This window comes from Myotis nattereri, assembly GCF_964212035.1.
Source record: "Myotis nattereri genome assembly, chromosome: X".
Taxonomy (NCBI): domain Eukaryota; kingdom Metazoa; phylum Chordata; class Mammalia; order Chiroptera; family Vespertilionidae; genus Myotis; species Myotis nattereri.
Genome location: NC_138078.1, coordinates 4929272 through 4943022, shown reverse-complemented (window position 1 = coordinate 4943022; position 13751 = coordinate 4929272). Strand labels below are relative to the sequence as shown.

At 44.6% G+C, this 13751-nt stretch overlaps 1 protein-coding gene across 1 annotated transcript in view; it reads right to left on the bottom strand.

Moving 5' to 3' along the window:
- FRMPD4 (FERM and PDZ domain containing 4) overlaps nucleotides 1–13751 on the bottom strand; it is a 535991-nt gene that overhangs the window by 335759 nt on the left and 186481 nt on the right. The gene's annotated exons all lie outside the window — the stretch shown is intronic.

The window sequence follows — 13751 nt, the reverse complement described above, 5'->3', positions numbered from 1 at the left end:
GGATGTGTGCTCCCAGCACAGCCTGCTGCGTGCTCGGCCTGCTCTCATGCATTTACCAAGGCGGCTCCCGGGATTTCCAAATTTTCACAGACAGGCCAGGCATCCTTCCAGGGTTAGCAAACCCATTATTCCCCTTGACAACTGGATCTCGTTGCCTATGCGTTCTACAGGGACGATGTCCCGCACACCTGAGCTGAACTTCCATCGCGCTGGCTACTTGCAAAAGTCATCTCTGAACCGATACATAAATATTCTGCCAAATGTACCTTCCACGTGAGATTCGGGAAAATGCATGGTCAGGATCGTAGCGTCTGACATAGCTCAGGAAAGAGCTGGCTTGCATTATTTTGTGAGACAAGGCCATTAACTTCAACTACTCCATTACTTGGAGTCATTTGTTTTCTAGAGAAACTCCATCTTCCTTTAACTACCCGGGGTTGACACAAGAGGAATTGTGAGAGAGTCGGATGATCATTCCCTAAAGCCGCAGTCCACGCAGGCCTGCTGAGTTCAAAATCCTTGTTGGTGTCTTTATTACATGTCTTGAGATGATCGGAAAGGAGCCACCAGACACAGGAAGCCACACATATCTCTGTTTGCCCATAATGTTAGCAAATAAATGAACATATGAAGCAGGAATGTGCCCTGACCGGTTTGGCTCAGTGGATAGAGTGTAGGCCTGCAGACTGAAGGGTCCCAGGTTCAATTCCAGGAAAGGGCATGTACCTTGGTTGCAGGCACATCCCCAATAGGGGGCGTGCGGGAGGCAGTTCATCAATGTTTCTCTCTCATCCATGTTTCTAACTCTCTATCCCTCTCCCTTCCTCTCTGTAAAAAAATCAATGCAATATATTTTTTTTTAAAAAAAGCAGGAATGTAACAGTCAGGAAAAAAACAAAAAACTAAATTCCCTTCACACAATCTAGTACTTACATATACTAATTTCTTAAAATATGTTTCCAAGAATGTGGTCAAGCTATCCATGGACAAACAAGTAGCATGAACTCAGTATTTAGCAACCAACCAGGTTTCTGTGTGTTTTTTGAGTTTTAAAAAAATTATTTTTTTATTGATTTCAGAGAAGAAGAGAGAGGGATTGAAAGACAGAAGCATCAATGATGAGAATCCCAGATTGGCTGAGCCCATAACTCTGGCATGTACCCTCACCTAGAATCGGACCCTGACCTCCTGATTCAGAGGCTGATGCTCATCCACTGAGCCATGCCTACTGGGCCCCATCAGTCTTTAACTAGTAAAGAAAAGCAACGAATTCACCAGACCATGATGAGAACATGGCACATGTTTAGCTTACAGGAAGATGGAAAGGAATTTTTATTTTAGACTATATGGCTATACTTCATCCCCTAGACTTTATTGAGATATAATTGGCAAACGTGACTATTCTTTCTCTTAATTCTTTAAGTCTTTATTGTTAAGAGTATTACAGATGTCCCCCATTTTTTCTCATTGCGCCCTTCCACCCATTTTACGCCCAGACCCAGTCCATCCCCACACTATTATCTGTGTCCACGGGTTATGCATATATGCATATAATTTCTTCGGTTAATTTTTCCTCCCCCCCCCTTCCCTCTGAGATTCATCAGGCTATCCCATATTCCCATGCCTCTAGTCCAGTGGTTCTCAACCTTGGCTGCACATTAGAATCACCTGGGAATCTTTTTAAAATTCTGAATTCTGGGCCTCATCCTCTGGAAATTCTGTTTCTTTGTTACTAATGTTGTGGCCCCACCCCATCACAAAGAAACAGAATTTCCGGAGGATGAGGCCCAGAAATCAGGATTTTAAAAAGATTCCCAGGTGATTCTCATGTGCAGCCAAGGTTGAGAACCACTGCTCTAGTTTATCTCATTCATCAGTTAATTTTGTGCATGAGATTACACATATAAGTGAGATCATGTGATATTTGTTGATTTGAGATTGAGAGAGGGCCCAGTTGCTTTCCACCCATTGGTGCATTTACTGGGTGATTCTTGTCTGTGCCATGACAGGGGATCGAACCTGCAACCTTGACATATATGGATGGTGTTTCAACAGACTAATCAACCCGCCCTCTGTAAATGTGACTCTTCCCAACACTTCAGATAGTAGTGACCAATAGTGGCTCAGACATGCTCAGAGTTGAAATTGATGTAAATGGGAGATGACACAGGAACCTTATTTGCCTGCATTTTATTTCTACATGATTACTTTTGATGTAGAAAATAAAGCTGACAATATCAGGCATGCCAATGTATACACACGGACAATTACCCTACATTAAACCATCACCGTATGTCCTACAGAACTATGTATTTTTTCCAGCTTAAATGATTATATAGGTTAATCTTCTCCAAAATTTTGCAGTTGCTGGAATTTGATCTCAATGCCACTCAATCCCAATCAGAATCAGAATCAGATCACAAGAACTTACACTGGAGACACGAATGACTGATATAATCCAATTTGGTAAATATCTACAATGTCCATTTCCTTGAAAGATCAAGAGCTAGGGGGATGACATTGACTTGAATAGCTATTTACGCAATATTCGAGCAAACCTCGAAGAATCAAAGTACATTACTGAAATAAAGAAAGGTAGTTAAGTGTAAACTGAAATCTCAGAAGGGGCAGTAGCATCAGGCTGGATCAAGACAGGGCCTGGAATGTCTACTGTGGTCTTCATGAAGGGGAGTCTTCGATGTCACGTAAGAAACTTGGGTCTCCATCCCCCCAACAGATGGACTATAACCAGCCCATCAGCAATTGAAGGGAAAGACAAAAACCCCCTCCACTCCAGGTCCTCGAACAGCGTGGAGGCCAGTTGTTGGGAACACAACAGTGTTTGTTTGGAAGCAAATAGACAAACTGGTGGAAAGATGAGAGAAATGAGCTCTGCAAGATCTTATTTCCAATCAGATTACCTTGAAAGTAATCTTTCCATTCTCAAAGGGTTTACACAGAACACACGACTTATATGTGTATGCTTCGATCATGCTTCACACACAATATATTAAATATTCATTAAAAAATGGAGTGGCGCCCTAACCGGTGTGGCTCAGTGGATAGAGTGTCGGCCTGCAGACTCAAGGGTCCCAGGTTCGATTCCAGTCGAACCAAGGGCATGTACCTTGGTTGCGGGCACATCCCCAGTAGGGAGTGCACTGAAGGCAGCTGATGGATGTTTCTCTCTCATCGATGTTTCTAACTCTCTATCCCTCTGCCTTCCTCTCTGTTAAAAAATCAATAAAAATATATTTTTTAAAAAATGGAGTGAGGACTATGCCCTGGGTTTCCTTGGGTTCATTTGATTCATCTATTTTTATAGCTTCTTTAATTGAACAAATCCAAGGTCCAAAATCAACTGTGAGCTATTAATAGACCTAGCAGCAGACACATTTGCAGCATCATGGGAACAGACCTCACATTCTCTCCATTGAGCATTGATAACAGCTCCCAGCATTCTGTACCCTTGGCTTTGTGTGTGTGTGTGTGTGGTTTTTCTTTAAAGGCCACTGCTCCCTTCAGGGCAAGCTTTGCAGCATATTGTACAACACTGTTCAAGTCAGGAAAGCAACGTGGAGCTGGAAATGCAGCTAACAGGCATGAGGAATGACACGTTACATGAGGCACAACTCAAATTCGAAGACCAGACCAAGACAAGGACACGTGCGCATTGTCAGGAGACACGCCCCCTGTTGTCACTCAGCCCTGACCTCCCGAAGCTTTTCTGCTTTCGCCCTTGGCATTGCACATTCGGTGGGATTTGACAAATGGCTATTGGCATATGTCCTCCATTATAGTATCTTACAGAACAGTTTCAGGGCCCTAATGCCCCTGAATTCCACCTACTCCTCTCTCCTCCCCCGATTCCATTGGCGATCACTGACCTTCTGCTCTCCCCACATGGGCAGTGCAATGGAGCTGGGGTCCTACAGGAGGTAGCTTTCACAGGGTGTCTGCCTCACTCAGCAATACACATTCAAGGTTCCTCCAAGTCTTCCTGTAGCTATGTGTGAGTTCTGAAAAGTATTTTAACAATATTTCTGGCAATGGAGTTATTTCTAAAATGAGTACTTAACGATATTCAAATTTTGTTTGTCTCCAAAAATTAATAAATCACACCTGGCCAGTGTGGCGCAGTGGTTTAGCACTGACCCATGGACCAAGAGGTCTGTGTCAGGGCCCATGTCCGGGTTGCAGGATCGATCCCCGGTAGGGGGTGTGCAGGAGGCAGTTGATCTATGATTCTCTCTCATTATTGATGTTTCTATCTTTCTACCCCTCTCCCTTCCTCTCTCTAAAATCAGTAAAAACATATGTTTTTAAAAGTTTGACAGAGGGAAGTCGGGGATGAGTAGATGAGTGGGTGGGAAGGGATCAAGCAAAGAACTCGTATCCATATATGCAACACCCATGCATACAGACAATAGGGTGGAGAAGGCATTGGGCTGGGGCTGGGGCAGGGGCGGGCGCTGAGGGGTCACTGGGGGGAAAGGGAACATCTGTGATACTTTCAATAAGAGATTTCTGGAAAATGAATAAATCACACTGAAGAAGTCAATAGTGGCTTAGAGATATTTCTACAAAATGAAGTGTTATGGCAATTACAGGGACTTGGTATTCTCTTAGTCCTGCCCGCACCGGACATACAGACCACCAAGAGGGGTTCACTTTAAGGAAAGTGGCTGCCTTCCGGGCCTTGGCTGCAAAGAATCCGATGCAATTCACGTGAACCTACCTTCGCACAAAAGGCAGCAGACATTCAAATCATTAGAATGGCCATTTGTCAAATTGATGCATGTATCACTTACGGGCTAAAATTAGTTGCTTCCAAAATCAATACCTTAAGTGTCAAATATCTTTCCCCCAGAGACTTGGGGAAGAATTATATTAGAGCTGAAACAAGCCTCATAGACAATTTCAAAACAGTCATTTCAACAAATACGTGTGCTAGGCCGTGAGGTCAAGAACGGAACTGTGGCCCGGACAGCGTGGCTCAGAGGTTGAGCGCCGACCTAGGAACCAGGAGGTCCGGGTTCGATTCCTGGTCAGGGCACCTGCCCAGATTGCAGGCTAGATCCCTGGTAGGGGGCGAGCAGGAGGCAGCCAATCAACGATTCTCTCTCATCATTGATGTTTCTCTCTCTCCCTCTCTCCCTCTCACTTCCTCTCTGAAATCAATTTTTAAAAGTTTTTATAAAAGAACCAAACTGTGGAGAGATGAAGAGGATGACACGCCGAGAACCTATGAACAGAAATGCAGTTTTTCTCTTTTGAGCAGTGCAGCCCTACAGAAGCTGCTGAGATGATGGAAATGGCCTTTATCTGTGCTGCCCATTACGATAGCCACCAGCCGCCCCTGGCTATAATCTTCTAAAATGAATAGCACGAGGACTTGGCTGGGGAACTCAGTTGGTAAGAGTGTCCGTCCGATACGCCACGGTTGCAGGTTCAATCCCCTCAGCGCACATACAAGAATCAGGCAATAAATGCACAAATAACTGGCAAAACAAACTGCTATCTCTCTCTCTCTTGAAATCAAAATACAAATGAAGTGAAATAAAATTAATAGCACAGCCGAAACCGGTTTGGCTCAGTGGATAGAGCGTCGGCCTGCAGACTGAGAGGTCCCAGGTTCGATTCCGGTCAAGGGCATGTACCTGGGTTGCGGGCACATCCCCAGTGGGAGATGTGCAGGAGGCAGCTGATCGATGATTCTCTCTCATCGATGTTTCTAACTCTCTATCTCTCTCCCTTCCTCTCTGTAAAAAATCAATAAAATATATTTTAAAAAAAATTAATAGCACAATGGCAGTTACGTAAGTGAAAAGGACCTTTGCACACAAAGTGGTTTGTTTCACAGTGACACGTCTATTGGCAATGACTTTGATAGAATTCATGTACCATAAAGTCCACCTGTTTGAAGTGCACAGTGCAGTGATGCTTGTTATATAAGATTGTGAAACAATCAGCAACAATTCCAGCACAATCCCAGCACTTTCATCACCCCAAAAGAAACCCCATACCTATCTTTTAAATACATTAACCCTTTATTTTATAATATACTTTTATTGATTTCAGAGACGAAGAGAGAGACAGAGAGATTGAAACATAAATGATGAGAATCATTGATCGGCTGTGCCTTGCACGCCCCGTACTGAGGATGGAGCCCACAACCTGGGTAAGTGCCCTTGACAGGAATGGAACCCGGGACCCTTCAGTCCAGAGGCAAAAGCTCTGTCCACTGAGCCAAACCAGCCAGGGCAAAACCCCACATCCATTTGATGTTTGTCTCTAAAACATTTTGTTAAAATGTAGCCTGCAAATCACTCGTGCATAGAGGCCCCCTCCCATTGCACGGAAACTCTCCATTCAGTTTTCCCATTCACCTGTCAATGGACACTTTGGGAGCTTGCACCTTTTGGATACTCTGCCGAACGCTACTATACACACGGATGTGCCAATATCTATTCAAGCCCCTGCTCTCAATTCTGGTGCGTATAAAGCAGAAGTGGAATTGCTGGGTCACGTGGCAATTCTGTTTACCTTTGCTAGGAATCCACACACCATTTTGGACAGGGGGTGCATCGCTTCACAGTCCTCAGCAATGCACAGGGTTCCATTTCTCCACACGTTCACCCAGTTGCTATTTTCCGAGTCTGCGTGTGATAATAACAGCTATCCCAGTGGCTGGAAATCGGTTCTCCCATTGTGGTTATGACTTGCATTTCCCTAATGTGCCTGCAGTTGAACACCTTTTCATTTGCTCATTGGCCACTTCTATAATTTGTTTGAGGAAATACCTACTCCAATCCTTGGCTCATACCTCATGGGTGCTTGGGTTTTACGGTTGATTTATAGGAATTCTTTATATATTCTGGAATTCAATCGCTCATCAAATATATGATACGCAATTATTTTCTCCCAGTTCATAGTGCCTTCTGATGCAAAAGTGTCTTTTTGTAATTTATGTTTATTGTTGAAGGTATTACAGATGTCCCCTTGGATTTTGATTCCACTGACCCCTCCCCCTAGCACCCACACCTCCAAGACCTTCACCACACTACTGTCTGTGTCCATGGGTTATTCATATGTATAATAATAAAAGTGTAATATGCTAATTAGACCGGACATCTTTCCGGATGACCTTCCAGACGAAGCCGCGGTGGCAGGGGCCGAGGCTTTTGCACGAATTTTGTGCATTGGGCCTCTAGTATGCATATAAGTTCCCGGGTAGATCACTCCCCACCCACCACCCACCTGTCTGCCCTCTGAAATCCATCAGTCTGTTCCATGCTTCTGTGTCTCTGGACCTATTTTGTTCCTCAGTGTATCTGGTTCATTAGATTCCACACAGGGGTGAGATCACGTGATACTTGTCTTTCTCTGACTGGCTCATTTTGATGGAAGTGCAAGGTATCTTCTTTCTTCCTTTTCTTGCCGGCAAATGCCTTGCTTGCCAATCGGGAGTTTATCAGGGCCTCACAGCCTTCACACCGGGCAGACATTTGAGCTTCATGGTGCTTCAGGATGTGCACAAGGAAGGAGAGACTGGCTCAGCACAGAGGCAGCTCCTAGGCAAATGCCAGGAGTCGCCAGATCCTTTCTGGCGCGTCACCGCTTGAAAATAGTGGCTTGGACTCTGCTACCTAATACATTGAACACAGAGACTAAAGTGGAGGTTGCAAATTCCTCCCTATTAGAGGGAGCCTGCAGTCCTATTTCAAAGGAAAACTGCAGAGGAAGCGTCAGAGTTCACCTAGCACAGTGGTCGGCAAACCGCGGCTCGCGAGCCACATGTGGCTCTTTGGCCCCTTGAGTGTGGCTCTTCCACAAAATCCCGGCTCTTCCACAAAATACCGACTTCTGCGCATGGGCCACGAAGTTTCAATCGCACTGTACGTGCACGCCCGCACGTGGTATTTTGTGGAAGAGCCACACTCAAGGGGCCAAAGAGCCGCATGTGGCTCGCGGGCCGCTGTTTGCCAACCACGGACCTAGCGTATTCATTCTGAAAACGTGTCTCATTCTGCAGGGAGGAAATGCACTCCTTTTTTTCACCGCCTTACCAAGGTTTCTAATATAATAAAGTAGGCCGATCGCCATACATTTATGAAAACTGCAGCCACTCGGAGAGCTGTAACATATGCCTTAAACATACACCGAGTGGCCAGATTATTATGACCACCTGACGTTTGTAGGCAAATTAGCTATAATTTCCCGCTGAAGCTGCTAGAGGGCCAGACCATTATAAATAGGGAAGCAGGTTGTTTACCACGACAGTAGAAGTGATTTTGTTCTGAAGATATGGGTAAACAACACGATTTAACAGCCTTTGAATATACACTCCTCTATATATACTGTATAGAGGAGTGTATGTTTCACAGGTATATTTAAAATAGTGTCTCACCAGGCTGGCAAGGCTGAGTAATTAAGCATCAACCTATGAACTAGAAGGTCGGGGTTCAATCCCCGGTCAGGACCCAAGCCCAGGTTGCAGGCTCAATCCCTGGTGGGGGCATGCAGGAGGCAGCCGATCGATAATATTCTCTGATCATTGATGTTTGTATCTCTCTCTCTCCCTCTCCCTTCCTCTCTGAAATCAATAAAAATATATTTTAAAAAATAAAATAGCGTCTGACTAGTACTAAAACCTGACAGATACAAATCTCAGTGCAGAAAGACGTGTCCATGATGTGTGACCTCCATACTGAATTCCCAGGAAGGAAAACCAATGCCATTACCTTTCCTTTAGAGAACAAAATACCATACTCTCCATACTATAAGTTTAACAAAGGACGTTTCATTCATGTCCATCAAAGCCAGGTGTCCTAAATCATGGAAAAGCCAAACTTCAAAGCCCATCACATATAGACACTGTACACAATAAAGTGAGATTGGGCAAAACCATCCTTAACTCACGGCATTTTAATCCCTGTCCCTGTCCCTTCAGTAGCGAGATAAAAAAGCAATGGCATCTGACTCCATGATTTGATAAGAGTGGATATTTTTAAAATTCATGTCAGAATTTTTTATTTTCATCCCAGTGTGATCTTTGGCACAAAGATTTATATTAGCGATCATACAGCTACCTGATAAAAAAAAATTACAGTGCCCTAAATTTTATAAAGGCCTATTCTAGCAGGAGCAGCTTTTGATTCGGGTCTACTAATAAAAAGCCAGGGAAATTTTTCATTAAGTAGCAACGAAATGAAATCTTGGCCCAATCCTAAAGATCAAGATTAACTCTATAGTACAGAATGAAGTAGCAAAGGCCATGGAAACCATAGAAATGACTTCGGCCGGGCTGGCGGGGCTCAGAGGGTGACCTATGAACCAGGAGGTCACCCCCTTTCCCCAGACGGGGGAGGCATGCCTGTCACCTCTGAAACCAAGGCTCAGTTTAAAGCTCTGCCCTCACATGGAAATGGCTGATGCCCACATGGGTACACGCTGCCTTTATTGGAGGACCTGTCTTAGAGAACATGGCCTGTATGAGAGAAACTGCGGTTAAACACATGGTTTTGCAACAGAGAACACACATGTTAAGGCATGTGGAAAGAATATTGGGGCCCGACTGGCATGGCTCTTGGTCAAGTATTGACCTACGAAGCAGGAGGTCACGGTTCGATTCCCAATCAGGGCATAAGACGGGCTGCGGGCACAATCCCCAGTGTGGGGTGTATATGAGGAAGTCCATCAATGATTGTCTCTCCTCACTGATGTTTCTATCTCTCTCCCTGAAATCAATAAAAATATATTTTTTAAAAAAGAAAATTGGGGATAGTGAAGAATTTGTGCTAAGTTATGTTTTCAGTGAATTTGAGATGCGAAATACTTTAAATATTTTAATAAGAACTAGAAAAAGCGAAACCGCCTGGCAATACCACGTTCTAGCAGCATGACCTAGGCCAGTGGTCGGCAAACTCATTAGCCAACAGAGCCAAATATCAACAGTACAACGATTGAAATTTCTTTTGAGAGCCACATTTTTTAAACTTAAACTATATAGGTAGGGACATGGTTATTCACTTAATTAGGGTACTCCTAAGGCTTAGGAAGAGCCACACTCAAGGGGCCAAAGAACTTCATGTGGCTCGCGAGCCGCAGTTTGCCGACCACGGACCTAGGCAAGTGATTTTAACCCCTTTGGGGTTGGGTTCCCTGCTGGGGAAAGTGGGGTTACTAAAGGTGTGTTTGTCCCGGGAGAGTTGTGATAGTAAATGAAATCCTTGAAGGCCAGTACCTTGGACAAGACAAGCTGAACTCAGTGATTAGTGACCACTGTTGTCATTCACCCAAACCACCTCACAGCAGATTGCAGCATTCCATGGCTAAGAACCTACAAGCTAGCTCTGGCCGGATTGGCTCAGTGGATAGAGCGTTGGCCTGCAGACCGAAAGGGACACCCAGGTTTGATTCCGGTCAAGGGCACGTACCTTGGTTGCAGGCTCCTCCCCAGCCTGGGCCCTGGTCGGGGCTTGAGCAGGAGGCAACCAATTGATGTGTTTCTCTCACATCAATGTTTCTCTCTGTCTCTCCCTCTCTCTCCCACTCTCCCTAAAAAAAAATCAATAGAATAATATCCTCGCATGAGGATTAACAACAAAAAAAGAACCTATACTCTACTTGAACTCCTCTTCGAAAAGGCTAAAGAAAGAAAAGAAAAAATCTAACAAGATACTGAACACGTGAAGCCGGGGGCTTAACGCAGGTACGGTGGGATGTAAGACGGATAATACAAAATTACAAATACGAAATGCGATCCAGGGTTAGACAAGGGTCCTATGCACGTGAAAAGCCTTCAAGTTTAAGGTCATGAACTTCATGGACAATGTGCCTCTACACCACCTTTTGATTGTGACCGGCGTGATTGGTTTGCAGCCCTCCACACGGCACTAGTCACTCCGCTGGGAAGCATGTGGATGGAGAAAAATGGCCACCAAAGCACTTGTTACCTGATGAGCTAGAATGCAGCCACCCCATGTGGAGAGCAAGGTGCTTCCGTGATGGAAAGCAGCCACTAGAATCAGCTTGAGCCCGTGTTTCTAAACCCCAATCTGCAGTCCCTTGCCAATCAGTGAGAGGCACTTTACTGGAGCAAAATCCATTTGGGAACCATTTGCGTCTGTGCTGGGTGGGGCAGCACGTTCCCTCTGAGAATACAATGACAGTAAGGGTCCCTTTCTCCCATCCTGACTAGCCTGCCAACCTACTCTAAAAAAATACATATATATATTTTTAATATATTTTTATTTCAGAGAGGAAGGGAGAGAGAGAGAGAGATAGAAACATCAATGATGAGAGAGACAAATCAATTGCTTGTCTCCTGCATGTGCCCCGACCAGGGCCGGGGATGGAGCCTGCAACTGAGGCACATGGCCTTGACCAGAATCAGATCCAGGACCCTTCTGTCTGCAGGCCGACGCTGTATCCACGGAGCCAAACTGGCCAGGGCCAACCTACTCTCTTCCTAGCCCAGCAGAGAGGCTCAGCCATAAGGGCTGGGATTCTCTAGTTTCTCTCAGTCTGCCTAGAACAGGGGTCGGCAAACTGCGGCTCGCGAGCCACATGCGGCTCTTTGGCCCCTTGAGTGTGGCCACGAAGTTTCAATCGCACTATACGTGCGCACCCGCACGTGGTATTTTGTGGAAGAGCCACACTCAAGGGGCGGCAGTTTGCCAACCACTGGCCTAGAATGTTCTAGATTTAGAGAACAAACATAATGATATTCACCTCATTTTCAACTAGGAATGTCATACAAATGGAAACAGCAGATCAAATTGAACATTCAGGCTGCACTACCTAGGTGTATGTAGAAATAGTTAATAAAAATGTCTAGTCTAGCACAGGTATGTGAAGAAACACGTAAGATCCACGTCAGATGGTTAAAGAAAAATGTTATGTTCTCAATTTCTAGCATTCATATTTTCAGGATGTATGTTTAAAAATTTGCAGGCAATCAAAAAATACTGACTGTTCTCTTAGAGAAAGGATTATATCTTTTTCTGCATTAATACTCTCTAAGTTAGCTGATCAAATGGACTTTCCTTGGATCTGCAACCCAAAGCCACGAAGGGGTAGCATGACACACCCATCAGAGCGTCCACAATGAGAAAGGTACGCAATGACAAGACTTGGGGAGAGATGGGAACGCAATGGAAACTAGCAGGCACTGGTGGTGGGAGTACAGATTGAGGCCAACACTTTGGAAAGTTATTTACTCAACATAAATATGCAGATATGTTCACCAAGTACCACGAAGTACAATGTTCTTAACTCTATTTGTAATAGCCCATCATTGAAAATTACTCAGCCCTAACCGGTTTGGCTCAGTGGATAGAGCGTCGGCCTGCGGACTGAAGGGTCCCAGGTTTGATTCCGGTCAAGGGCATGTACCTGGGTTGCGGGCACATCCCCAGTAGGAGATGTGCAGAAGGCAGCTGATCGATGTTTCTCTCTCATCAATGTTTCTAACTCTCTATCCCTCTCCCTTCCTCTCTGTAAAAAATCAATAAAATATATATTTTTAAAAATTACTCAAATGTCCTTCAACAACTGAATGGCTAAAAATCTGGTGTACCCATTCAATGGTATTCCATTATATTGAAAATAAATGAGCACTACATGAAGAAAACACACAAATATAGTGCTGACTGAAAAACACACACACACAAAACAAAACAAAGAGAACATAGTGGCTGAGAATGGACCCAAGAACCAGGAGGTCATGGTTCAATTCCTGGTCAGGACACAGGCCTGGGTTGTGGGCTCGATCCCCAGTAGGTGGCCTGCAGGAGGCAGCCGATCTATGACTCTCTCTCATCACTGATGTTTCTATCTCTCTCCCCCTACCCCTTCCTCTCTCAAATCAATAATAAAAAAATACAGAACATGCTTTATGATAAAATTAACTTAAATTTTAAAAATAGGCAACACTAATGTGTGCTGTTCGAACAAGAGAGGGTGCTGTGGGCTGGAACCCGTGCATATTGATCCATGAAATCAGTCATGAAGAATGGTGTAAGCCGCCAATTTAACAGTGAAATCTACACATCTCTGAGGAGTCTCCATACAACCGCACACTACAGGCAACTACGTTTTCCCCCCAATGTTCTTTCTCCTTCCTTCCCATTTCCTATTTTGGGCACATCTTGCGCTGTCACAATGAACTCTCTTTCAAAAGTTTGCTCAAGAGCTTTAAGCACCTCTCCTCGGAGAAGAACTTTCTATGAGATGTATTCACTCACTCGAAGCTGCTGCTTGCTCACCTCCATTTTCATTTCCGGTCTCTTGACCCCTTTTTAACTTATTACAGAGGTGATCCGAAATGTCTAACGGGTTTCAACATACAGTTCTTATCACGGGATTTTTAATCAAAAGCAGTTTGAAAATTTAATTAAATATGAGACAGTTCATCTTGGCCCGCTATTGTGGTTCCCAAACAACTTTGCTTTTCAATAAAGACGAGGTCACAGCGACCGAGGCAGATGGTGGGGCCTAGAAACAACTCAGACAAACGAATCTGGTGGCTCATCTTCGGAAATCGGCAGGAGGAAGAGGCCAGACGGCTCGCAGCGGCTGCAGACAGCCATGGGAGCACGTGTGGAATCTGAACATTGGAAAGAATGGTCTCTACTCGTTTTTGATGACGATGAAAAGGAAGCAGGTCCAAGATATTAATGAAGGGAGTGAAAAATGAAATCCTACAAAACAAAGGGAAAAAGGAACAAGAGGAAAAGTCCATCTCC